Source organism: Oryx dammah, unplaced genomic scaffold, assembly GCF_014754425.2.
Source record: "Oryx dammah isolate SB20612 unplaced genomic scaffold, SCBI_Odam_1.1 HiC_scaffold_28, whole genome shotgun sequence".
NCBI classification, from domain to species: Eukaryota; Metazoa; Chordata; class Mammalia; order Artiodactyla; family Bovidae; genus Oryx; species Oryx dammah.
Window position 1 is genome coordinate 53,227,714 of NW_024070212.1, and position 6,062 is coordinate 53,233,775.

Below are 6,062 nucleotides of genomic sequence, written 5' to 3' on the forward strand. Positions count from 1 at the left end.
TGATACTGGTTTGCTTCCAAGGAAAACCATTCAACATCACAGTAATCCAAGTCTAGGCCCCAACCACTAATGCTGAAAAAGCTGAAGTTGACCAGTTCAACGAAGATCTACAACACCTTTGAGGACTAACACAAGAAAAAGATATTCTTTTCATCACAGATGACTGAAGTGTGAAAGTAGGAAGTCAAGAGATACTGGAAAAACAGGCAAGTTTGGCGTTGGAGTATAACATGAACAGGGCAAAGGCTAACAGAGGTGTGTCAAGAGAACATGCTGATCATAGCAAATACCAATTCCCAACAACCCAAGAGATGATTCTACATGCGGACATCAACAGATGGTCAATATGAAAATCAGTTTGACTATGTTCTTTGCAGTTGGAGATGAAGAAGCCCTGTGCAGTCAGCAAAAAAGAAGACTTGGAGCTGACTGTGGCTCAGATCATGAGCTCCTTGTTGCAAAATTAAGGCTTAAATTGAAGAAAGTAAGGAAAATGACTAGGTCATTCAAATAAGACTTAAAATCAAATCCCTTAGGGTTATACAGTAGAGGTGAAGAACAGATTCAAAGGATTAGATATGGTAGACAGAGTGCCTGAAGAACCATGGATGGAAGTTTGGAACATTGTACAGGAGGCAGCAACCAAAACAATCCCAAAGAAAAAGAAATGCAAGAAGGCAAAGTGTTGTCTGAGGAGGCTTTACAAATATTATAGCTGAGAAAGGGAAGCAAGAAAGGGAAAGATACACCCAAATGAAGGCACAGTACCAAGAACAACAAGGAGAGATAAGAAGACCTTCTTAAATGAGAAATGCAAAGAAATAGGGGAAAACAATAGGATTGGAAAAACTAGAGATCTCTTCAAGAAAACTGGAGATACCAAGGGAACATTTCATGCCAAGGTGGGCACAATAAAGGATAGAAACAGCAAAGACCTAAGAGAAGCAGAAGAGATTTAAGAATTGGTGGTAAGAATAAACAGAAGAACTATTCAACAAAGGTCTAAATGATCCAGATAACCACGATGGTGTGGTCACTCACCTAGAGCCAGACATCCTGAAGCATGAGGTCAAGTGGGCCTTAGGTAGCATTACTATAAACAAAGCTAGTGGAGGTGATGGAATCCGAGCTGAGCTGTTTAAAACTCTAAAAGGTGATGCTATTAAAGTGTTGCACTCAATATGTCAGAAAATTTGGAAAACTCAGCAGTGGCCACAGGACTGGAAAAGGTTAGCTTTCAATCCAATCCCAAAGAAAGGCAATGCCAAAGAATGTTCAAACTACTATACAATTAGTCTCATTTCACATTCTAGTAAGGTTATGCTCAAAATCCTTCAAGCTAAGCTTCAGCAGTACATGAAATAAGAATTTCCCAGATGTACAAGCTGGGCTTAGAAAAGGCAGAGGAATCAGAGATCAAAATGCCAGCATTCACTGGATCATGGAGAATGCAAGGGAATTCCAGAAAAGCATCTACTTCTGTTTCACTGAATACACTAAAGCCTCTGACTGTGTGGATCACAACAAAATGAGGAAAATTCTTAAAAAATTCTTAACGAAAGTTCCCATACTCTGGCCACATGACATGAAGTGTCAACTCACTTTGGAAAAGACCCTGATGCTGGGAAAGGTTAAAGGCAACAGGAGAAGGGGGTGGCAGAGGATGAGATGGTTAAAATGCATCAAGTACCCAATGGACATGAATCTGAGCAAACTCTGAGAGACAATCGAGGAAAGAGGGCCTGGCCTGCTGCATTCGAAGGGATTGTAAATAGTCAGGCATGACTTAGCAGATGAACAACAATAACAGTAAACCTTCCTGAAGTATTTTCATTTTATTAAAATGCTTTATATACCCAAAGTAATAACTTAAATATCTATGATTTAATCACTTCATTAATATGGAAATCATTTTTTTCAGCTCAGTCATATCTCTTATTAGTTCAGTCGCTCAGTCATATCGGACTCTTTGTGACCCCATGGATTGCAGCACGCCAGGCTTCCCTGTCCATCACCAACTCCTGGAGCTTATTCAAACTCATGACCATTCTGTCAGTGATGCCATCCAACCATCTCATCCTCTGTCATCCCCTTCTCCTCTCGCCTTCAATCTTTCCCAGCATCAGGGTCTTTTCAAATGAGTCAGTTCTTCCCATCAGGTGGCCAAAGTATTGGAGTTTCAGTTTCAGCATCAGTCCTTCCAGTGAATATTCAGGACTGATTTCCTTTAAGATTGACTGGTTTGATCTCCCTGCAGTCCAAGGCACTCTCAAGAGTCTTCTCCAACACCACAGTTCAAAAGCATCCATTCTTCAGTGCTAGGTTTCTTTACAGTCCAACTCGCACATCCATACATGCCTACAGGAAAAACCAGAGCTTTGACTAGATGGACCTTTGTCAGGAAAGTAATGTCTCTGCTTTTTAATATGCTGTCTAGGTTGGTCATAACTTTTCTTCCAAGAAGTAAGCATCTTTTAATTTCATGGCAGTGGTCACCATCTACAGTGATTTTAGAGCCCCCCCAAAATAAAGTCTCTCACTGTTTCCATTGTTTCCCCATCTGTTTGCCATGAGATGGGACCAGATGCCATGATCTTAGTTTTCTGAATGTTGAATTTTAAGCCAACTTTTTCACAGTCCTCTTTCACTTTCATCAAGAAGCTCTTCACTTTCTGCCATAAGGGTGGTGTCATCTGCATATCTCCTATTCAATATTACTAAAATTATTACTGGTAAAATGACATCTCAATAAAAAATGTAGTTGAAAATCATGTCTATTTTAATAGAGAGCATGTGCAAATCTCAGGCTCTCACATGCTTCCAACACAGAAACTCTTTTCACAACCAAAACTATCGACAATGATAAAGCAAAGGTAGGATATTAAAGGCAGTACACAGAGAGAGAGATTAGGAATAAGAACTCTGAAATTCTAGTCATAGATTTGTCACTGGTTTGCTATAAGACCAATGGTAAATTCTTAAATTGTTTTAACTTTTATAACCAACAGATTGGTCATTAGTTCTAATTCTAATTCAAACTTTACACTGTATCCATTATGAATCCTACAAACAAGTTTTGCTTTAGCCATGATTAAATTGCCAACATCCGCTGGATCATCGAAAAAGCAAGAGAGTTCCAGAAAAACATCTATTTCTGCTTTATTGACTATGCCAAAGCCTCTGACTGTACGGATCACAATAAATTGTGGAAAATCCTGAGAGAGATGGGAATACCAGACCACCTAACCTGCCTCTGGAGAAATCTGTATGCAGGTCAGGAAGCAACAGTTAGAACTGGACATGGAACAACAGACTGGCTCCAAATAGGAAAAGGAGTACGTCAAGGCTGTATATTGTCACCCTGCTTATTTAACTTCTACGCAGAGTACATCATGAGAAACGATGGACTGGAAGAAACACAAGCTGGAATCAAGACTGCCAGGAGAAATATCAATAACCTCAGATATACAGATGACACCATCCTTATGGCAGAAAGTGAAGAGGAGCTAAAAAGCCTCTTGATGAAAGGAAAGAGGAGAGTGAAAAAGTTGGCTTAAAGCTCAACGTTCAGAAAACAAAGATGATGACATCCAGTCCCACCACTTCATGGGAAATAGATGGGGAAACGGTGGAAACAGTGTCAGACTTTATTTTGGGGGGCTCCAAAATCACTGCAGATGGTGACTGCAGCCATGAAATTAAAAGACTCTTACTCCTTGGAAGAAAAGTTATGACCAACCTAGATAGCATATTCAAAAGCAGAGACATTACTTTGCAAACTAAGGTCCGTCTAGTCAAGGCTATGGTTTTTCCTGTGGTCATGTATGGATATGAGAGTTGGATTGTGAAGAAGGCTGAGCGCTGAAGAATTGATGCTTTTGAACTGTGGTGTTGGAGAAGACTCTTGAGAGTCCATTGGACTGCAAGGAGATCCAACCAGTCCATTTGAAGGAGATCAGCCCTGGGATTTCTTTGGAAGGAATGATGCTAAAGCTGAAGCTCCAGTACTGTGGCCACCTCATGCGAAAAGTTGACTCACTGGAAAAGACTCTGATGCTGGGAGAGATCGGGGGCAGGAGGAGAAGGGGACGACAGAGGATGAGATGGCTGGATGGCATCACTGACTTGATGCACGTGAGTCTGAGTGAACTCCAGGAGATGGTGATGGACAGGGAGGCCTGGCGTGCTGCGATTCATGGGGTCCCAAAGAGTAGGACACGACTGAGCGACTGAACTGAACTGAACTGAACTGATGATTTGGTATTATATGCTTCCTTTGTGGTGTTGGAGAAGACTCTTAAGAGTCCCTTGGACTGCAAGGAATCCAACCAGTTTGTTCTAAAGGAGATCAGTCCTGGGTGTTCACTGGAAGGACTGACGCTAAAGCTGAAACTCCAATATTTTGGCCACCTCATGCGAAGAGTTGATTCATTGGAAAAGACTGATGCTGGGAGGGATTGGGGGCAGGAGGAGAAGGGGACGACAGAAGATGAAATGGCTGGATGGCATCACCAACTCGATGGACATGAGTTTGAGTAAACTCCAGGAGCTGGTGATGGACAGGGAGGCCTAGCGTGCTGTGATTCATGGGGTCGCAAAGAGTCGGACACGACTGAGCAACTGAATTGAACTGAACCCCTCATTCATTATCTTAGTTTAGAAGGAAGTCCCAATATCCCTGTATAATTTCTTAACATTTATCTTCCCTTTCACAATTTAAATTCCCTGAAAGAAGGAAATATATTTGATTATTATTAAATATTTTGACCAGGCCCCAAAATGCTTTGAATGTGCTCAGTAAATATTTATTGAATGGAGAAATGGCTTTGAGTGGAGAAAAGTTGATATACTTCAGTGAGAAATAATACCTGAGTGGAAAAGAAGAAAAAAGAATTACCACTGAAGTCATCTGGTACAGAAATAAGAAGTACTACATAATTCAAGAACGAGTCAAATTTTCTATGTTATGTAAATCAGGCAGCAAAAGGTGACATATACTGCATAAATGTAATTTCTAAAAACAATGTTAAAAATCAATGCTTCGTATGTTTAAAGGATTTAGAGTACTTTATTTGGAAAATATATACTTTATTCCCATCGATGAATTATGTCTGAATACTTAAACTAAATTTTAATCACAATTTAAAATTGGTAATTTTGAAGTATGACTATCATATCACAACACATCCAATTTCACATTCTCCAAAATGAAAAACCAACTTTTCCACTGATATAAGCAGTACCCCAAAGTAAGATAAATAGTTACAATAAGACTTTGAACTATCTTATTCTTTATTACCTAAATAGAACACAGTTTATAAAATGACATACTCCATTACGGGTGGGGTTAGATAACAAAAACCTCCAGAGAGCCAGTCAACAGCCATCACTAGTTTCCTTATGTCTATTCACATTAACACAAGAACTACAAGTTGGACAGGTTAAACCACAAACACTGCAGTTAGAGGATAACAGGTAGGCTATTACTGCAAATCTATAGAATGGCACTAAGGCATTATGTATCAAGGAAACAATAACAATAATAATAATGTGAGATTCCCCTCCCCACTCCAGGTTGTCAGTCAGCATTAGTGCTAGTCATGCTACTGAATGTAACCAAATGGCAAGTAATTTTCTTCCCACATACTGTCTGATAAGCTGGATTTTCTTCAAATACACAAAATAAGGTAAAATGATTCAAAAGAAAAATGTAAAAACAATTATTGATCCAAGTGCTGCAGCAATTCAAATGTAAATTATTTGTGGATTACTTTTGTCATTATCTAAAGCACCCTGGGAAGAACAAATGTGAAATGTTAAGAGTTGCTTTCCTTCAATATTTTGGTTAATAAAACAAACAAACAAACAGAAAAAAAAAACCACAACTAGGGAGAATTCAGAATGAACAATATGGAAGTGAAAACCCACCAAACCTCTGTTGGGAGATGTCATTAAAATAATGAGATACTTTTCATAACCAAACAAATTATTTATCTCATAAGCATTTACCCAAGAATAATAAAAGCATAAATACACTAAAATACCTGCACACAGATGTTCCC

The 6,062-nt window shown here is 39.2% G+C and overlaps 1 protein-coding gene across 1 annotated transcript in view; it reads right to left on the reverse strand.

Moving 5' to 3' along the window:
• PKN2 (protein kinase N2) overlaps positions 1-6,062 on the reverse strand; it is a 161,728-nt gene that overhangs the window by 132,266 nt on the left and 23,400 nt on the right. The gene's annotated exons all lie outside the window — the stretch shown is intronic.